We start from the raw sequence: 23,115 nt of genomic DNA, 5'->3' as shown, positions 1-23,115 counted from the left end.
TATGGAACACAGTATGGAGATTCCTCGAGGATCTAGAACTAGATGTACCATATGACCCAGCCATCCCATCACTGGGTATATACCCAAAGGATTATAAATCATGCTGCTATAAAGACACATGCACACGTATGTTCACTGCAGCACTATTCACAATAGCAAAGACTTGGAATCAACCCAAACGTCCATCAGTGACAGACTGGATTAAGAAAATGTGGCACATATACACCATGGAATACTATGCAGCCATAAAAAGGGATGAGTTTATGTCCTTTGTAGGGACATGGATGCAGCTGGAAACCATCATTCTCAGCAAACTATCGCAAGAACAGAAAACCAAACACTGCATGTTGTCACTCACAGATGGGAACTGAACAATGAGATCACTTGGAATCGGGAAGGGGAATATCACACACTGGGGCCTATTATGGGGAGGGGGGAGGGAGAAAGGATTGCATTGGGAGTTATACCTGATGTAAATGACGAGTTGATGGGTGCAGCACACCAACATGGCACAAGTATACATATGTAACAAACCTGCATATTATGCACATGTACCCTAGAACTTAAAGTATAATAATAAAAATAATAAAATAAATAAAAATAAAAAACACACACACAAAAAAAAAGAGATTTAGAACCAAAGTGCAGTACTCACCTAGCCTCAGACAAAATATTCACTGCATATTTGTGCAAAGGGAGCACCTTTACTCTGGCAGAAAGAATATTGCAATTACAGAGTACAGAGGTACAAAGTAGCCATTCTTAGACATTTACACAGAGCCAGAGAGAAATAATGAATACTATTCTAAGAATTCTTGATGGGTTCACTAAACTGAAGAAGCTGAAGAAATGCAGCCTACTAGTGACTCAGCTTACATGGATATCATATTTCTTAAGAAATTAGGATCTCTGGATGAAGAAGGTGATCAATGGCAGACAAGTTGGGACTACTTTAAGGCCTTTGCTGCATTTCAACATCGGAGATCAGATATGCTGGAGATTCAGCTGTCACCATGAGTTAATTGGGTAAGCACACATAGGAAAAGGAATGCTACTTGAAATTTGAGAAAAGTAGGTAAGCTTCCTAGCAGGCACTGGTACTTAGTAAAACAAGAGGCTAAGTCATTTTTAGAGCATGCCACAGAAATGATGCCCACATGAATGACAAACATGAGAGAGAAATGCTACTCTCTAAGCAGGAGGGACTGGGCTGCACTAGGTATTATGCATGTCGTCAAAATGCTCAGGATCTCTGTGTCTGTGGCAGACAACTTCACAGTTCCACAAAGAGTATACAGCAGAATAGAGAACACCTGGGATTCACAGTCTGATCACATAAACCTGAGCCTAAGTGACCTAAATCAAAGGTCACGACCTGGTTGTATTTGACAGGTAGAATATTTTATTTGATCTGCACAATGTTTTAGAAATTGAAACATTTCTCACAAAAATCTATATTGTTGCATTCTCTGAAAAGATTAGAAAATCTAGAACACTAAATGATGGCAGCCAGCCTTTTCTAAATGGAGCATGGACCCACTGGTCTCCTCAGTCTCTCTCTTCTCTATACTGGTTCATCCAATATGGCAGAAATTACTCCTTTGCTTCTTCCTTGCAAATAGCTGACTTTCTTTAAGGCAGCAATGATGCTAGCATCCAGAAAAATACTTACTTTTGAAAACATCCTTTTGCAGTAAACAGTGGCAATGTGACAATCTTCTGGCCAGTGAAACATCAGGAAGTTATAGGAAGGCCTTACTTTTCCTCCTTAAAAGATGTACCTTGTGTGTGTGTGTGTGTGTGTGCAAAGTGGCAGATGGGGGCATTGTAAGCATACTTCTCCCACTTGGAAGGACAAAGTAGCATGTAGAGATTCATACTGTGAACTTTTTTTTTTCAAGAAGCAATGCAGGAACTAAACAGGAAAACCAAAGGAATCCACAGATCCTTTGAAGGAAATAATAGTCTACAGCCTATATTGTAATTCAAGTGAAGGATTGTGAGTCCCCAGAGTGTGAAGTGGGGAGAGACTGCCTCCAGGATATACACCCCTATAGGGGAGGCTGAAAGTCCAAGCCATGGGGAAAGGCCTTAACCCTACAGAGCACAGAAACTGACTTAAGGAGAGTCCTGGAATATAAAAGTAGGAGAAGTAACGGGAAGAACCTTGAGTGTACTCCCAATCTCCAGCACAGACCAAGGGAAGCCATTCCTTATTGGTCTTCATGGACGACTCTGTGGAAGTCAGCCAAATAGTTCAGGCAGTGGTCACAGGTTGAAAGAAGCCCCCATCTGGGTTTCATGATATAACCTCAGGTGGGGACAAACTCCTTTGGCCAGGGACAGGGTGGGAACTGGGGAGAGAGGGGACACAAGTGAAAAGTGGACTTCAGCTGTGAGTGCAGGAGCTGGGCACCAGTCTTTGCAGGTGGATTGGGAAGTATGTGGCCTGAAATCTGTGGTTGCTAGCTTCACAGGGAGAGCTTTTGACCTGGGGCGGTTGTGACTTCTGTGTGCAGGCTGCCTAGAATGTAGCTCACTGCTGCCAGTGGAACACTGAAGGAGATGATCTGCCTTGCCAAGTGTGTGGGATCTGTGTGGGGCTTACTGCCACCTGCTACTCCCCACTCTCTGTGTGAACGTCTCTGTGCAAGAGAGGCAGCAACACTCCCCTCTAGAACACCAACCCAGTGGCCTGAGAACTACACCTCAGGCCACTGAGGGGTGAAAAGGACTAGTATGCAGAAAAGAACTAGTATGCAGAATCTATAAGAAACTCAAAAAAAAATCAGCAAGAAAAATAAATAATCCTATCAAAAAATGGGGTAAGGACATGAATAGACATTTCTCAAAAGGAGATATACAAACAGCGAACAAAAAATGCTCAACATCATTAATCATCAGGGAAATGCAAATTAAAATGACAATGAGATGCCACCTTACCCCTGTAAGAATGACCATTATTAAAAAGTCAAAAAACAATAGATGTTGATATGGATGTAGAGAAAAGGGAACACTTTTACACTGCTGGTAAGAATGTAAACTAGTACAACCTCTAAGGAAAACAGTTTGAAGATTCCTTAAAGAGCTAAAAGTAAATACACCATTCAATCCAGCAATTCCACTACTGGGTATCTACCCAAAGGAAAAGAAGTCATTATATGAAAAAGACACTTGCACACGTATGATTATAGCAGTACAATTCACAATTGCAATGATGTGGAGCCAACCTAAATGCCCATTGACTAATGAGTAGATAAAGAAAATATGCTATATATACACCATGGAATACTACCCAGCCATAAAAAGGAATGAAATAATGCCTTTTGCAACAACCTGAATGGAGCTGGAGGCCCTTATTCTAAGTGAAATAATGCAGAAGTGGAAAACCAAAAGCCGTATATTATCACTAATAAGTGGGAGCTAAGCTATGAGTATGCAAAGGCATACAGAGTGATATAATGGACTGCAGAGACTCAGGGGAGAGTGGGAGCGGGGCTAGGGATATAAAACTACATATTAGGTACAGTGTACACTACCTGGTGACAGGTTCACTAAAATCTCAGAATTTACCACTATATAATTCATCCATGTAACAAAAAACCATTTGTACATCAAAGGCTATTGAAATAAAATTTTTATAAAAAGTTGTGCCCCATGCCCCTCTTTTTCTGGACTTAAATAAAGATGTGATAAATGGAGCTGAAGCAGCCATCTTGTATAAATAAAATCAACCAGTGACACTCAGTTCGAAAGCTCTGAAATACACTTAGAGAGGTCAAAGTGAGGTGACTATGCCTCAACTCTCTGATTATAAGCCCTCAGCAACCACAGATCCAGGTCGGAAGGATTGGAGACAGCCTAGGGGTTTAGTTACAAAATGTACCCTCTGCTCAGTGTGGTGGTTTCACACAAATGCTATCACTGGTACCACATGGGCATCATTCCTTTGGCATTTCAGAAATCCTGTCTCCTTTCTTAGATAGGATAACAATCCTTGGGAGGAAAAGGGATTAACTAACTCCTTATGCTGCCACATTCCCTCCTGGGAAGTTTCAATTATCTTCAATCTGGGATCATTAAGTACCGAGATTTTTATCCAGAATCTGTTTTCATTGTTCTTAATGTTTTCACATGCTTTCTATCCTGCTATTAGGTAGAATTTTTATAAATGTCCTAGTGAGTCTATCAGTAGAAATTGGATCTGTCCACAATTTATAGAGATGGAAAATATTAGCATAAATAAAATGTTATTTCTATCCCATATAAAGGTGTAGACTTAGGAATGCAGAACTGGTATGGGGCTATGTTCTACAAAATCCTAAGGGGCCCAGGATCTTTTCAGCTCACGATTCCACCACCCTAATACAAAGTCATACTCTGTGGGGTTCAAAATGACCACCATTGCATCCATGTCTTAGTCAGCAGGGTGGAGAAAGGGAAAAAGTGTGTGTTAAAGGTGTATAATAGTTGTCTTTTAAAGAAGCTCCCAAAAGCCACCCCAAGACACTTTTGCTTACATCTCATTGAACAGGGTTTGGTCACAGGGCCACACCTTGCTGCAAGGCAAGCTCGTAAACAGTGTTATTATTTTATAGCCTTAGTGATGTATTAAATACATCAATAGCAATGGAAGAATGGGGAAATATTAAGAGATAACAATCAATGTTTACTACAGAAAGTTATAGAAAACTGCTCATTGAAATCTTGCCTATCTACAAACATACACGGGAATTAACTCTTTCCTTATTGAAACCACCAGGTCTCTCAAAATAAAACACATTTTTAATACAGGACTATGTCTAATGTTTTTAAGCATGATAAAAGGGAGATCTTTTACTGAATATTCATTTGAACTTTCTAATGTAGTATCATGTTGAAGAATTATCTATTAAAAATTAAAGTGAAAATAATTCCACTAAACAATGAGGTAATTGACAATCTTTCTAATATTTGTCGAACTTATAGTTGAAAAAAATCTCAGTGTAGCTTTTTTATATTGTTTATGTTTAAAACTTAGCCCACTAATGTCACTTACAACTTATATTAATCTATTTAGAGCTGTTCTCTATGACTTTAAAAAAAAAGGTGAAGCCACAAACTTGATTTCCACTTGGACAGGAGTTCATCCCCTCTGCTTAAATACTTACAAGTTTATTGTCTCTTATCCCTGCTTCCAAGTGTATTGAGTCTACTCTTTGCTTGTATTTCCTGAAAAGTTTTTTTCTTTATTTGACATTACTAATCCAGTTTTAAGAAGACAGTAATACCTAGGATCACATAGAAAACTAACAGATTTCTTTATATGGTCCTTAGCATATGAAACAAGTAAAAATGAAATTATTTGTAATGGGTATATGTAGTCACTCATTTATTCTTATTAGCTATATAATAGTACATATATACATACATACTATTCTCTTATAACAATGCAGAAGACAGTCTGTATATATAATGTATATAGCATAATGTATATAGCATGATATAGAAATATATTTGAGTGTATTAGAATGATTGTGTAAGTACACCAAATATCTCACTAAATGAGAATAATTGAGTCAGCCTGCTTTATCATAAATTTGAATAATAAATTTTAAAGAAATTTCAAATGAATTAATTAGAACTACCTGAATTATGACAAAGATCATATTGTAAGACCCAGCAGTTGCACAAATCATTGCTGCTCTCATCCTATTGTCCAGAATATAGTTGCTCTGCCATAGCTATCTGCAAGAGTCTGTGAAATATGTGAAATGCTATATCTAACTGAGCAGCCATGTGCCCAACTAAGACTCAAGAGGTCTATTACTAAAATATTATTAAAAGTAAGAGAGGGGGACCAGGTAGACTGGACCTTCCATCTCTGACATATCTAGTCAGTATATTAGACAGATGTCAAGTGAATAAGGCAAATAACATTTACCGTAGAAACTTAGATCCTGAGCATATACAGCATCTCCCATATAAATTAATAAATGATTATTAATTGAAAAATTTTTTGTCCTTAATCTACTGTTATTTCAAGAAAGTTAGAGATTTGATCCTGTAACACTGTTTATCTATATCTGGAAAATACCCAAATTTGGTCGCTAAGTTACCGGTTCATTTTACAGTTAAAACCTAATTGAATTAAGTAATCTTTAATAATAGAAGAGAAACTGCATAAGCAAATTTAAAGGACCCTAAATTAATTCCAATTAATGATTGTACATAGTTCTAAACAAACCAGTTAATTAAAAAGACAGTACATAAGAACTAAAAATTAATAAAAGAATAAATATAAATCAGCATTTGTCTTGAATACATTTTATTTCCTTTTTCTGCTTATTCTCATAAACATAGTTAAATGTAGTCATCTTTTTTGACAAGCCTCGTATTAAGATCTATGTGTAACAAATATGGATTTGTCAGCATTTTCATGTTGAATCACAACTAAAAAAGAAGTGGAAAACATAACAGAATTAGAAGATCAGATGTGTAGATTCCCAGTGAACAGAAAGCAGAGAAATGTCCTTCCTGGCCTTATGTTCTCCAGTTACTCAACAAACATCTGGCCTGGCATGGTGGCTCACACCTGTAATTGCAGCACTTTGGAAGGTTGAGGCTGGTGGATCACTTGAGGTCAGGATTCTGAGACCCGCCTGGACAACATAGTAAAAACCCATCTACACAAAAATACAAAAATTGGCCAGGTGTGGTGGTACACACTTGTAGTCCCTGCCACCTACATGAGACAGGAAGGAGGATTGCTTGAGTCTGGGAGGTCGAGGCTGCAGTGATCCGTGATTGTGCCTCTGTGCCCTAGCCTGGGTAACAGAGCAAGACCCTGTCTCTAAAAAATAATAATAAATAATACATAATTTTAAAAATTTGTTAAGCATCTACCCTGTGTTAGGCTTCACCCATGCTAGGCAACATTGTCACAGCAGTAAAGGAAACATCATTTGTGCTTACAAAATGCAAGTTAATTAGTTCTTTCATCACCATGTGTCATCTGTCAGCCTATTTTGAGACTACAGTTTACCCACCCACTTGTTTACTTGATTCCTCCCTTGCACTTCTCTTGGTTAGTAATGTTATCAGGGGAATCCGCCCCCAATATTTCAACTAGGTTCTTTCTATTTTCCTTAAGTGTCAGCCAGTCTGAGAAATAATGAGAAAGAGTACAAAGAGAGGAATTTTACAGCTGGGCCACCGGGGGAGACATCACGTATTGGTAGGTCCGTGATGCCCACCTGAGCTGCAAAACTAGCAAGTTTTTCTTAGGGATTTCAAAAGGGGAGGGGGTGTACAACCTACAGGGAGTAGGTCACAAGATCACATGCTTCAAGGGGCAAAAAGGAGAACGAAGATCACATGCTTCTGAGGAAACAAGACCAGGGCAAAATCAGAAACTCCTGATAAGGGTCTATGTTCAGCAGTACACATACTGTCTTGATAAACATCTTAACAGAAAACAGGGTTCGAAAGCCGAGAACCAGTCTGACCTCAAATTTACCAGGGCTGGAGTTTCCCAATCCTAGTAAGCCTGACGGTACTGCAGGAGACCAGGGAGTATCTCAGTCCTTATCTCAACTGCATAGGACAGACACTCCCAGAGCATCCATTTTAGACCTCCCCCCAGGAATGCAATTCTTTTCCTGGGGTCTTAATATTATATTCCTTGCGAGGAAAAGAATTTATATTCCTGCTAGGAAAAGAATCCTACTTGCACGTCCATTTATAGGCTCTCTGCAAGAAGAAAAATATGGCTCTTTCTGCCCAACCCCATAGGCAGTCAGACCTTATGGTTGTCTTCCCTTGCTCCCTAAAATGGCTATTATTCTGTTCATTTTCAAGGTGCACTGATTTCATATTGTTCAAACACACATGTTTTACAATCAATTTGTACACTTAACGCAATCATCACAGTGGACCTGAGGGGATGTACATCCTCAGCTTATGAAGATAATAGGATTAAGAGATTAAAGTAAGACAGGCATAAGAAATTATAAGAGTATTATTAGGGAAGTGATAAATGTCCATGAAATTCTCACAATTTATGTTTCCTCTGCCACGGCTCTAGCCGGTCCCTCCATTCAGGTCCCTGACTTCCCACAACATAATGCTATCAGGATGCTACAAGGAGAAGACATCAGGTTTTAAAAAGATTGGGCTTTTGAGTTTCAACAGCATAACTCATGAAGGAATTAGTGCCTAAAGTTTATGTCATAAATGATAGACGTGGAAGAGTAGTTAAGGAAACCAGATACCCCATCCCCAGTCTGATCTGGAGAGAAGCAGTGGAGCTCAATGGGTTCCTAACAAAAGCTTCTGTGTCCTGCTGCTGACCAAGGCTCAGTGGCACATGACAGAACCTCCACTTGCAGGTTTAGGATCTAAGAACACAGAGGACTGAGAAGAGAGAATTAAATGAAAATATTCTATTCACTTCCTTCACTTGTTTCCCCAAACTCTAACAGCTAGATTAATACTTTTCAAAAAAGAGTCTTGAAGATTTGCTCTTGGGAATCTGATCAGCCCAAGTGAAAGATATTAAGATACCATCCCAAATTCCCTGATGAAAGGGCCCTTCCAGATGTCCCTATAGTAAAGTTCACCATGGACATGCCCTACCTACATGCACATAGCTTCCAGTCAGCTATACGCACCCCTCCTTTAAATGCAAGCAGACAGCCAAACATCACCAAATATCTGAGAAGTGTGTGTGGGTGTGTGTGTGTGCACGTGCACGCACGTGTGTGGTAGGAGAGTGCTTCGAGAGAGGCAGCAAGGAGTATGCTATTACAACTGAGAGGGGCAGAAATATAGGACTTATACTAGTTTATGAAATTAACACATTTCTTGCTGGAGATCCAATGACTTCCATGTTCTTCAACAGAGCCAGCAACTGAAGCCCATGGACCAAATCCAGCCTACCATCTATTTTTTGTAAATAAAAATGTTATTGAAACACCACTATGCCTATCATTTATATATTGTCTATGGCTGCTTTACACTGCTGTTGCAAAGTTGAGTAGTTGAAAGAGACCATTTGGCCTACAAAGCCTAAAAGTATCTACTATTTGGCCCTTTACAGGAAAAATTTGCAGACCTATCCTCTACTCAATAGATTATTTAAATGGAGTCTTCAGTTAATCATTCAATATTTTTAATGTGAGCTATATGAAGCAAGAAACAAAGATGATTAAGGCATGGATCCCATCCTCAAGAAACTTATTTAGTATGAGATAACACCTGTATAAACAATTATACTAGAGAATACATCATGGAAAGTACTATGTTGGCTACAGATAATATGCTATGGTTATTGGAAGAAAGGCAAATATTTATATAGCACAAGAACCCAGAGAAGATTACTAAAGAAGATGATGTTTGAATTGTAACTTAAAGATTAAGTATAACTTTGAAATCTATACCTTCCCTTATACCCTTTGAAGTGCTTCATAGTTACTTGAAACTACAGACTTTTCAACTCAGATATTTAAAAAATAATAATCTTGTTCTTTTTTAATGTTCCCTTTTATACAAGCTATTTGTGTTATCATTTTATTTAACTTCATTCCCATTTAATTCTTATTGTCAAGGGCCTTGAAAATTTTGTCTAAGGAAAGTAACAATGAACTCACATAATGTTCTCTCCAATACTTTGATTTAGGTAGGACCCATCTATTCTAAAATATTCTGTGTCAGCGAAGTAAGAAATGATTAGGTCAATGTAATTATAACCAAGCTATCCCTCTAATCACAAAGTACCTTTAGCTACCTGTCATGAATCTAATTTCACAAAACATGTCAATCTCTATTGCTGGTGTGAAAGAACTTTTTTAATAGAACACCATAGTTCTACAGTAACAGAAGACTAAAATGTTATTTTCAATAGTTCCAAGTTCCAGGTTTTTTAATTGTATTAGAAGTAGAGATGAATGTCTCTTCTGAGTTCCCTATAAATGAGTAAGCTGAGACTGTTCACCCACATCTGTCTGGATTGATGGTTTCCTACTTTTCTTTAAAACATAGCAGCCAGCTACTACACACTTTACATTACAGGTCAGTCTCCTTGTGGGAGGGGTCCTGGTCACTGGAGCCCCAGCTCTTATCTCAGGATTCCCCTTTGAACATACTGGTTACTTCCTTGCTGGTATCAAGCACAGACCACAATTAATAACCAAAGCACAGAAGGAAAAAAAAAAACCTGGGACATTCACCAAGGCTTTCCTAAAGAATCCAGAATAACAAAGAAATAAACACAGAATATCACACAGAACTACATGAATAACAGCTCACCAGTACTCTCAGGCACTATGCCATCCTCTACACTTCTGGAGAGGAGAAGGGTCACTGTTCCCACATTTAATTCCTTCAGCTTTTTCCTACACCCATTTTTTTCCTCCACGCTTCTAGGAGATACAATCATTTCACCATGAAAGAGTTTCCTTACTATTGCATCTAAGACGGATGCAAATCAATGGTTTTTACAATTAAAATATGACTTGAAATTATTTGAATATACAATATATTGATATTTGCCATTTTAGCAGTGATATGATCCTGAAAAAGACATTTACTAAACAAGCTCAAAAAGTAAGTTGTAATCTCAGAAACAAGATAATAATAGGCATTCAGTGTCTGTCAAGGAATTAGCATTAAATCAATCACATATGACTAACTGCCTATAATGAAGGGACAGGGCTGATGCAAGATATTGCCTGCCTCATTTTCTTTCTGCATTGCATGATTGAGCTTCTCAGACCAGTCTTTTCTTTATTAATGTTTACTAATAGAATTCCAGCACTTTGCCTTGAAACTATAGGTCATTTGAATTCCTAATAAAAACAATTCAAATGATAATAAGAAAATATCATTCCTAGCCGGGCGAGGTGGCGGGCGCCTGTAGTCCCAGCTACTCGGGAGGCTGAGGCAGGAGAATGGCGTGAACCCGGGAGGCGGAGTTTGCAGTGAGCGGAGATCCGGCCACTGCACTCCAGCCCGGGCGACAGAGCGAGACTCCGTCTCAAAAAAAAAAAAAAAAAAAAAAAAAAAAAAGAAAATATCATTCCCTCCCCACTACAGTTGCAGAAAAGCAGATTTAGTTTTGTGACATAAAATTTAACATAGAAATGTAATTACTAACAAATAAATCTTGTAAAACACTTAGGCTTCAAAGATAATTGCTATGCCCTGTAAAAGTAACTTCTAGCAACTAAACAATTGATTGTAATTGATTGCCTTAAAAAGTTGTTTTCCTTTTGTACAAACTCTTCCTTATTTGCCCAGGACCTTTCCAGTTTTAGCACAGAAAGTCCCACAACCCAGGAAAACCTTTACTCCTAGATAAGCTCAAAGGGTTGGTCACCCTGACACCGTTGTGTTCTAGAAGGTACAAATGCATGTGAATTTTATTTGTAAAGTCAGAAGAGAATTATTGGTACTTAGCTCTTTTCCCTTAAGCAGGAAGGTAGTAAAACCTACGACTGCAATATTCCTTGCTTAAACTAAGAGGTTAAGGATCTGCACCTCATTTAAATTAACAATGCAAACTACTGTAAACTACAAACTTTCATAATAATTTTAAATAAGTCAAAGTGCCCTGAGTCCCATAAAATAGACATACATTTTTGTGTTTGTTAAGTACTCAAATAGAAATATGTTAAATAGATCTAACACGTAATAAGATAGATTTATGATTAATTTCAAACTGACAATTAACAATAATTTTGGTGTTCTCCTAAAACTTAGAGAGGCTTTGAGTAGAATGGTTTAATGAGCTCAGCACTATTTAAAAACTGCCCTAACTAGAATGAACCTCACAGTGCTGGATTAGAATTAGTTATATCAGTATGAACTCATGTTTAGCTTAACATAAAAACAGATGGATAGATATAATAACAATTATAAATATGTGTACACGGGTGTATATAGATATGAGGGTTAGTGCCTATGTGCGTTACCTAGCTTTGTCCTCAGAGAAGGCCTAGAAGCAAAGACAACCTAGTAGCAATTAGCACACCCAATGCCTGATCTTGGACATAGGAGCCAACATGAAAGAGCTTTCAATGGCCACAGCTGAAACAAGTTAAACAACAAAATAAATAACATAACATAGAATTAAAACTCAAAATATAAGATTCCACCAAATTTGTAATAAAGAAAAAAATAAGGGCAATAAAAACAAGGAATAAAGAAAGGCAATAAGAGACAAGAAAGTGGATATTGGCAAAAAATACATTTCAAAATATATTTGGAAGAAGGAAAGGAGTTGGAAGGTTCTGGAAACTGATTAATCAAAATGGAGAAAAACATGGACAAAATTGCTCACAGAGGGACAATTTTCCTCATCAAATCTTGTGAATGCTCAGCCAGATTCAAAACAAGGTAGAGTTGAGGCACAAGGCTGAAGCAGGGGCTTTGGTTAAAAGTTCATATGTGAAACATTGGTGTTCCCCCTTACCTTCTACATGCCAGGTATAAAATCCTGAGAGCCAGGTGTCCATTCTCAAGAGGGCACTTTCTCAAGGGAAATTGAGAGGCTTAAGAGAAAAGATGCTCTCTGAGACCATAGATTAAACCTTCAGACGTAGTCAATATATGGCATCTATGAAACAAGGATGGAATGTTGATTCTTTCAGTTAAAAGGAGTATCAGAAGCAAAAAAAAAAAAAAAAATTGGAAGATGCAAATTATTAGAGAAATAATACTAGAGAAATTCTCAGAGATAACAAAGTCACTAGATTGAAAATTCCCACTGAGTCTCCAAAATACTGATTTAAAAAAAAAAAAAAAAAAAAAAACTGAGTTAAAAAGACCTGAGGCACATTATTAGAAATTTTATAATGTTTTATAATGCCAGACTTGAATACAACAAATGAGAAATATAGGTTTAGTTAACCAAGAATGAGAATGACCTGGGGTTTCCCATCAATAACCCTGGATATTGCTAGAGAACAGGCAAGCAGAACCTTCAAAATATGAGAGAAAATTATTTTCAGCAATTAATCTTCTACTCTGCAAAATTATCAGTCAAATGTAAGATAAAATAAATATATATATTTGTAAATGCACAAATTTAAATAAATTCTTAGGTTAATTTGAGAATTTCTAAGGATTTTACTGAACAATATACTTCAGAAAATAATAGAGCTAACCATAAAGAGAAAGGTAAGAAAACTTGAAATGGTTCAGCCTAACAAAATAGCTAAGGGAGGCCCCTGAAAGCAGCTAACAACAGATCTGCAGAACAATCAGGCCAACAATCAAGAGCAAAAGAAAACAGGCCTTCAGGGAAAAAAGGAGAGGAGGTCAAATAGCATACAAACTGTTGAAAATTTAGAAAAATTTAAAGGTACATGGATGGAAACTGGACAAAATAAGGAGCACTTAGAAACACTAGGAAAAATTTTAAACTATATAATAAATGAATGTATTTAAGAAAATATTGATTTTTGATAACTTAAAGTAGATAAATCTTAAAGTATATATATATATATACACACACACACCTACTTTAAGTGATATATATACATATATACACATATATATGGAAGGCTAGGGGAGGGGAGGGAGTGTCCCTAAACAGATAAATCTTTGCCAGTCAAAACAGGAAGTCAATAAGTGATCTCTCTCAGTTTGAAAAATAAGAAAATAATAGTATAAGCATATCACTGTAAATAAGAACATAACCACTGCAAATAAAGCAAATAAAAGAGTTAAAAATTATTATTTCTTCATGGAGATGACAATGGAAAATGGATTGCTGGCTTTACATGTTCTATCATAAATAATGTTTTTAATATGTATATTTTTATGTTAAATTTGTATATTTAAAAGTAAAATATTAAAGACCTTACATTTTAAAAATCAGCTAAATAATACCAGAGAAGTACTCAGAATAAGGGGTAGAAGTGTTCAGCGCATGACTCGATTATATCATTTTGAATTATTAAAGATCAAAGAAAAGATTCAGAGATAGAAAGAGGCTTGTGTTAATTCCAGTTTATTTTATTGCCTGTATTTTCTTTTCTTTCTTTTTATTTTACTCAACAGATATTTTTCTTGAGTATCTAATGGTGCCAGGTACCATTCAAGGAACTGGGGGATATCAATAGCTGAAAATCAAAATTATTGCTCCACAGAGTTCATACCTAGCTGGGGAAACAGATAATTTAACAATAAAATATAGCAGATATTAAGGCATGACCAGTTCTTAGGGTAAGAAAGCGCAGCAGTTAAACATAGTCATTTCGTAGAAAATTCTGAGTGAACTGAGCATTTTAAATAGTTTCCTGCTTTCTGTCAACCTGCTAATATTTCCTAAACCTTAGATTATAGCTATTGTCAAAGAAAAGTTGAAAGAATAAGCCAATAATCACCCACATACACTTCACCTAAATTAATCAATTCTTAACAATTTGCTACATTGGCTTCCTCTTATGCTCAGAGAGATAGATAGCACAAAGATAGGAAGACAGGTTATTTTATAGATTGATAGATGATAGATAGATAGACAGATAGATAGATAGATAGATCAATAGATCAATAGATAGACCATGTTACAGTATTTAACTTTTTACTCAACTGCTTCAAAATAAATTATAAGTGTTATTACTTTACTTCACCATGTATCTCCTAAAAATAAAAGTATTTTCTCAAAAACTGCAGGCCAGTGTCCCCAGTAAACATTGACACAAAAATCCTTAACAAAATATGGCCAACAGAATTTAACAGCACATCAAAAAACTAATTCACCACAATCAAGTAGACTTCTTACCTGGGATAAAAGGTTGATTCAACATATGCAAGCCAATCAATTAGACACAAATGAACAGAAAAATATTCCACACTCATGGACTAGAAGAATCAATAGCATTAAAATGGTCATACAGCCCAAAGCAATCTACAGATTCAATGCTATTTCTATCAAACTGCCAACATAAATTTTCACAGAACTAGAAAAATTTAATATAAAATAAAAATAAAGCATGAATAGCCGAAGTAATTCAAAGCAAAAAGAATAAAACTGGAGACATCACATTAACTGACTTCAAACTATACTATAACTCTACAGTAACCAAAACAGCATGGTACTGGTACAAAAGCAGGCATATAGATCAATGAAACAGAATAGAGAATCTAGAAATAAAACCACACACCGACAGTCATCTGACCTTCAAGAAAGTCAACAAAAATAAATAATGGGGAAAGGACTCCCTATTTAACAAATGGTTCTAGGACAGCTGGTTAGTCATATGCAGAAGAAAAAACACTAGACCCCATCTTTTCACCATATACAAAAATTAACTCAAGATGAATTAAAGCTTTAAATGTAAGACCTCAAACTATGAGAATTCTAGAAAAAAAAAAACTTTAAAAGCACCATGTGGACATCATCCTTGGAAAACAATTTACGAGTAAGTCCTCAAAAGCAATTACAACAAAAACAAAAATTGACAAGTGGGACCTAATTCAACTAAAGGGTTTCTGCACAGCGAAAGAAACTATCAACAGAATAAGCAGACGACCTACAGAATGGGAGAAAATATTAGCAAATTATGCATCCAACAAAGGTCTAATATCCAAAATCTATAAAGAACTTAAACTGAACAAGCAAAAACAGAAAAAAAAAATTTAAATGGGCAAAAGACACGAACAGGCATTTCTCAAAAGAAGACATGCAAGTGGGCAACAAACATACAAAAAGATGTTCCACATCACTAATCATCAAAGAAATGCAAATCAAAACCACAGTGAGATACTATCTCACACTAGACAGAATGGCTATTATTAAAAAGTCAACAAATAACAGATATTGGTGAGGTTGCAATGAAAAGGGGATGCTTGTACACTGCTGTTGGGACTGTAAATTAGTTCAACCATTGTGGAAATCAGTTAGGAAATTTCTCATAGAACTCAAAGCTGAATTACCACTCAACCTAGCAATCTCATGAGTGGGTCTATAGCCATAGGAAAATAAGTCATTCTACTTTAAAGACACATGCACATGTGTGTTCATTATAGCACTATCCACAATAGCAAAGACATAGAATCAACTTAAATGCCCATTAGTGGTAGGCTGGATGAAGAAAATTTGGTACATTACATGCAGCATGGAATACTGCACAGTTATAAAAAAAAAAAAAAAAAAAAAAAGAATGAAATCATGTCTTTTGCAGCAACATTGGAGCTGGAGGCCATTATCCTAAGTAAACTAACATAGGAACAGAAAACTAAATACCACGTGTCCTCACTTATAAGTAGGAGCTAAATATTGTTTATGTGTGGGAAGAAGGGAACAGCAGACACCAGGGTCTACCTTAGGGTGAAGGGAGGGAGGAGAGTGAGGATCAAAAACCTACCTATCAGGTACTATGCTTATTACCTGGGTGGTGACATAATCTGTACACAAAACCACCATAACACATAATTTACCTGTATAACAAACCTGCACATGTACCCCTGAACCTAAAATAAAAGTCAAAAACAGCAGTTGCTAGCAAGGCTGTGGAGAAAAGGGAATATTTATACACTGTCAGTGGGGACATAAATTAGTTCCGCCATAGAGGAAAGCAGTTTGGAGATTTCTCAAAGAACTTAGAACTGCCATTTGACCCAGAAATCCCATTACTAAGTATATATCCAAAAAAAAATGTAAATCATTCTACCAAAAGGACATATGCATTCACATGTTCATCACAGCACTATTCACAATAGCAAATAAATGGAATCAATCCAGGTACCCATTGGTGGCGGAGTGAATAAAGAAAATGTACATATATACCATGAAATACTATGAAGCCATAAAAAAAAAAAGAATGAAATTGTGTCCTTTGCAGGAACATGAATGTAGCTGAGGGCCTTTATGTTAAGCAAATTAACACAAGAACAGAAAAATGAAACCACAGGTTCTCACTTATAAGTGGGAGCTAAGCATAAAGATCAACATAGTAGTCATGGACATAAATATGGCAACAATAGAAACTGGGACTATCAGAATGGGGAGGTGGTGAGAGGGGCAAGGATTGAAAAACTATTGTGTACTATGCTCAGTACCTGGGCAATGGGATAATTCATACCCCAAACCTCAATATCATGCAATATACCCAAATAACAATACTACACATATACCCCCTGAATCTAAAATAAAAGTTGAAAAGAAAAAGTGTCACAGCTTAGCAGAGGCAAACAAGCTCAAAAGCTGGTGACCTTTATAATGGAATAGCAGAATAGTGGGTCACACTGCCTCTGCTTTTTGGAAGAATGTCCATGTAGTACTAATAGAGGCTCCAGTGTCAGGGAAAAGAGCATATTCATAATGGTCAGTTTCTTGGCTTTCTTGTCACTTTTAGCAAAATCTATGAGGGAGAAATAAACTATCAAGTCTGCAAACTGAAATTAAAAAGAACACAGCTTTAAATCTGTTCTCTGCCTGTGGGCTGCAATCAAAGTTGAATGAGAGAACCATTTTGAAGCCTCCAAATTACAACAGCAACCATTGTTTTCATACTTTGGACAAAAGCAGTAATAAGAGGTGTCTGTAAAATGACCAGATCGAGATTATGGCTTCCCACTGGAACCATTATTTCAAATGTCCTCAAGAGATCAGCCTTGAAGCTGAATTAAAGCATTGTAGAGAACACCAAAGCCAAAACTTTTTTAAAAAGGAGACTTTTCAGACTTTAGAATTATATATCTATAGAAAAGCCAGAGTACTATCATCCTTTTTGAAATGCATGTAAAGCTACTGCAATAGCCCAAGACTATAACCTTGAAAAATGTCCCTGCCCCCTTGACTTCTATCTTAGAGAGAAAAAACCAGCTGCTCACTAGCAATCAATAGTCTACCCTAAAGCAGTTGTATCAGAATTGCTGCAAGGGAGGAAATCTGTTGTTGGTTTCATTTCTGTTAAGGTCTAGCTGCTGTTGGCAAGACTAATGACCAGTTAATCCAATCAGAAACATTCTTCTGGGTTACCCTCCTGACCAACATAATGTTACCTTATAATCCTCGACATTTTCTGAGTCAAAATATTTTAATGCTGCTCTTTGATACTTGTCAAGGGAAGAAAAAATATGTAAAATACATCTATATCTTTTCAAATAAATTACTTAGGTTAGATAATCACAAAGCTAAATTTCAGAGATAGCTCTTACATGCCTCATGAAGGAGATGGAGCTTGAGGGATGGGTAGAACTTAAATTAACTACAGATGATTTCAAGCAGAATAAACAGCATACACAAAAGGCTGTGAGAAGTCGTGTGGCCTGTGCATAGAAAGCTGGACTGGTTTCACTGAAGCTTCAGGCACAGATGAAGGGACATGTTGGGTAGGGCCTTGAGTACAAAGTGAAGACATTTGAATTTTGCCCTGTAAATAACAAGGGTTCTTAGAGAACAATAGGTGATGTTTGAAAACACTGTTTTAGTAAGAGTTATATAGCAATGCCCGAAACTAAACCATGGAGTCAGCCAGGACTCAAAAAACAGCACAAGTTCAACTAAGGAGAGTGAATGAACAAAACGGGGTAAGCTGATGACTAAACTAGCAAGCCCCTTAAGTACTCACCAGCAGTCAGGGATGGCAGGGTTAAAACGGAGTCGACTCTGCTTGTTTGGAAAAACTCTTCCATTTGTATTTCTACAGAATTAGACTAATACCAATTTGAAGACTTAGGTCGCATATGATGGATTATCCTTGCCACTGGAGAACTTTTTAAACCTTGCCTTTTTCCTTTCCCTGATTGTTTCATGGTAGATCAGCTTTGGAATGCATCAAGGAGCAACAAGAGTCAGATCTGTGACTCATCCATCGAGATTAAAAGCTGTCCAAATACATAGTTAAGTGACTGTGAATGTGTTAAAAATGCCAAAATAAACACAGAGGCTCTTCTAAGCTTACTAAGCAACTTTGAATTTTTTTCATCAATTTGTATAATACACTCTCTGCAAGCTTTAATAGAGACAGGACACAAAACATTGTCTTTACTGAGTCTCGTTTATGTCCATCAGATTGTGTTACCTCACCTGGTAATGTACTAGAATTTCCTCTGAATTTTAGACAAGGTGATCGTGAAATGTGGTACAATCTCAGGTGGCTTGGCAAACAACCCTCCACATCAGTGCAGTCATCTCAGCCTTTAAACCTTCAGCTCTGGATTGTAAATTTGATCTGCCAGGTTATGAAGTTGAGTCAAAAACAAGAACATTATGCCCTGCTTTGAAAGGGGATTAGAAGCAAAAACAAACTCAAGTGTTAAAAAAAAAAGTACTAAAAAAAGAAACAAAAAAAAATTCTCTCTCTCTCTCTCATTCTCTCTGTTTATCTCTTACCTTTCTTTTATTTGGTACACTACATCCTTTTAAATTATGTTTGCCCAAAGGCAAAGACAGTTTTTGGCGGTATTTTTCTACCTCTGAAGAGAAAACCAGGGTGAGTGTCATTTGAAGATGGACAGTATCTTAATTGTCCTGTTGGAACTCCTGCACACTGCAGAGACTTGGTAAAAGCTCAAAAATAAGGAGGAAACCTTTCAGTGGTACCATCAAGATCAATGTCCAAGGTTATACTAAGAACAAGAATTTTAACTCCACAATGCCTGCATTTGTATTCTCAAAGATATAGAAAAACCCTTCTGAACTCAGGCACTTAACCAACCTGGTCTAAGCTTATAAAGAAAATAATAATTCTGATTATCTTTTTTCCTCCTTTTTCCTACTCCTAAAAAAAAAAAAAAGAAAGCATAGCCCTCAAGCAGAAATTAACTGGACATTTTCTTTTTTAGTTTAAAGATTTATTTGACTAATAGTGTTGCCTAAATTATGGGACCATTTTCTTAGCAGGTTACCATGCTGTGTTAACATGGAGACAAAGACGATTGTCTGGTGCAGAACCCTAGGAGCTCTTCCTGGGTTGCCAAGTGTTACTGATTGAATTGTGCCCCCTACAAAGATATGTTAAAGTCACCGTGTCTAGTGCCTGTGAGTGTGATCTCATTCAGAAATAAGTTCTTTGCTGATGTAATCAAATTAAGATGAGGTCATTATAGTGGTCCCTAATCCAATATGACTAGTGATCTTATAAGAAGAGAAAAATGCCATGCGAAGACAGAGATACATAGGGAGAATGTCATGTGACAACAGCGGCAGAGATTGGAATGATACAGCTGCAAATCACAGAATGTCAAGGATTGTTGGCCACCCTACAATATAGGAACAGGCGAGGAAGGTTCTGCCCAAAGTCTCGGAGGAAGCATCATCTGAAAATGCCTTGATTTGGAACTTCTGGCCTCCAGAACTGTGAGAGAATAAATTTCTGTTGTCTTAAGCCACCCAGTCTGTGTTGCTTTGTTATAGCACCCTAGGAAACTAAGACAGTGGGAAATGAGCTAGTTGAAACCAATAACTTTCCCTTTTCCCAGTCGGAGGAACTTCACCAGAACTTGACTTCTCATGGCACAGATACCACCAACAGTCTCTAGGTGCTGGGCAGCTGACAATTCCCAACATGCCTTAAACAGCCGTTTTTTTCCTATTTTACCAGGCATCTCATACTCTGTCCCCATTAAAAGGTAGAGCAATGGGAAGTGGAGATCCCCTGCAAAAGCACAGGCCAAGCACAGAATACTAGAAAAATAAGAGGAGTGTCAAAACTGCTGACTTGCCGCTCATTAGTGCCACCTGCACCAAGTGACACACTGGAACTTGCCGCATGCCCTTTGCAGCACATATAATGCACTCAATAAACTCTGACTTTCCATTTACATCTTAAGTGACATTTGGAGTATGCATAGAGCTCATATTCTAGAGTCATGATGCCTGGCTTTGAAAGCTGTCCCCTGCACTTACTAGCAATATGACCTTGAGCAATGCATTACCCTTTTTGGCCTTGGTTTCCTTTATCATAAAATGAAGTTAATAAAAGATAACAAGAATTTCCTCTGGGGGCCCTTGGAAAAGTTAAACAAACAAACAAAAATCCTTGTGAAATGGTGCACACACTTAGAATACAAGTTCTGTGTAAGTTGCTTTGGTTGGTACTTCTTTTGCCTGCTGTAAGCATAAAGTAACTGAAAATTTATTTCTCATGACTGATGAAGCATTACCAGCCTCCCAGAGTGCCAGGCCTCTATCTTCTTACAACTATCACACTGACAAATTTCACTGGCTCATCATTTTCTCTTCATGAAGTCATTCTTGGGTTTCACGTCCTTAAAGACAGCTATGATTCCTGTTTCGATTATTACTTTCCCTAAATCAATAAGTAAAATAACTACTTAAATTTTCGTACTTAAGAACAGAACTAGAGGCCGGGCGCGGTGGCTCAAGCCTGTAATCCCAGCACTTTGGGAGGCCGAGATGCGTGGATCACGAGGTCAGGAGATCGAGACCATCCTGGCTAACACGGTGAAACCCCGTCTCTACTAAAAAGTACAAAAAACTAGCCGGGCGATGTGGCGGGCGCCTGTAGTCCCAGCTACTCGGGAGGCTGAGGCAGGAGAATGGCGTAAACCCGGGAGGCGGAGCTTGCAGTGAGCTGAGATCCGGCCACTGCACTCCAGCCTGGGCGGCAGAGCGAGACTCCGTCTCAAAAAAAAAAAAAAAAAAAAAAAAAAAAAAAAAAAAAAGAACAGAACTGTCTGAAGGCCTCTAGGTCCTATCAGATGCATACAAATGGTGATTGATGAATGTCAGGTATGACCATCACAATCATTCTGTTGCTTTCTTACTCAACTGAGAACAACTAGCCACCATCCCAAGACAGTTTTAAATTGTCTTTAAGTTTTTCCAGATGCATAATTTGCACTCATCTAGTCATCAAAATGTCTATAATGCAGCAAAAGCTAATGTTTAAACAAGAAAATATTGTGATACTAAATTCATTTTGATCCCTCACTTATTGAGAATAACCACTCGCACCAGCATTGAGTTATTTGCAAAGGGTTGCACATAACAGCCTAAACCTTTCTTTCTATCTCATTAAGATGCAAAACGCACCCCACACACACACACATGCATGCACAAAAATATAAAAGAGTTAATTTTTTAATACAAATGCAAGAATTCCAACATCAATCATGAAAGCCTTTGGGATCCATTTTTAGGTCACAACATTTAATTAAATTTTAGTCAATATTTTAAACCAAGCATAACATAATATGTCATTATGAAATCCATTTCAACAAATCATTTTTTTTTTTACAAAATTAACTTACAGAATTAAGTGGTCACTCACTAGCTAAAAGAAAACAAGTCACAACTTGTCCTTATAATGTAAACCTATGTTACACATTTAATAGTGAAAGAGAGTGGAGGTCTCATTCAATAACCTAAATAAATATATACATGCATAATAAACAATAAACAAAGCAAAAGAAGTCCAGAAGAACAGTCCTTTACTTTTATGTTCCCACTCAAGGCCCCAGGGAGTATCTGGGAGGCATGCCTCCAAATTACTCAACTTCTCCATTGGAAGCTTCACCGTAGGCCTGGTGGGAAGAGGAGTTTTTCAGTTTAGAGCCTCTAAGCCACTTCAAATAGCCAGCTTCTTCTCCTCAGTAAGACAACCCATCTATTTTTGAACTTCTCATTCTTTTCCTCTCCTTTAAATCTCAAAGTTCATTTACCCCCTTTTGCTTACCAACTGTACCAGGTCAAGCCTATTTATACTCTTCCTGGTTTTCAAAGCAGTTTTGCCCATCTCTTTTCTCTTCTGCATCTCCAGACGTGAGAGAGGTGGGGTGGGACAGGATGGGAAAAGCTCCAATTAGGGTCTGGCCCAGACTGGGTTATCTATGAGATAAGATGAAACTTCACTGTTCAAGCAGACCTTCTCTTGACATATCCCATTTATAATTACGCTTCAAAACAAAAGGAAGCCTCTCTCTCTTTTTTAGCACCTTTTAAATTGCTTTTAAAAGACCCTCCTTAGTTACCCATATTTTGGTATATTTTAAGCTCCTGAAATCGGGTGAGATAGGAGAAGAGGAACCCAACCCTATGACATGTATATTATGGTTATTACTAAAAGGAAATTTATAAAATAGTCTTTAATTATATGCTAATTTTAAAACATTTTACTTGAATTACAAAAGGACAGCTTTAATTACTAAGCAAATTATAAA

The sequence above is a fragment of the Rhinopithecus roxellana genome, chromosome 4 (assembly GCF_007565055.1).
Source record: "Rhinopithecus roxellana isolate Shanxi Qingling chromosome 4, ASM756505v1, whole genome shotgun sequence".
Lineage (NCBI taxonomy): Eukaryota > Metazoa > Chordata > Mammalia > Primates > Cercopithecidae > Rhinopithecus > Rhinopithecus roxellana.
The sequence above is the reverse complement of the archived record's forward strand: the minus strand, read 5'-3'. Positions refer to the sequence as shown.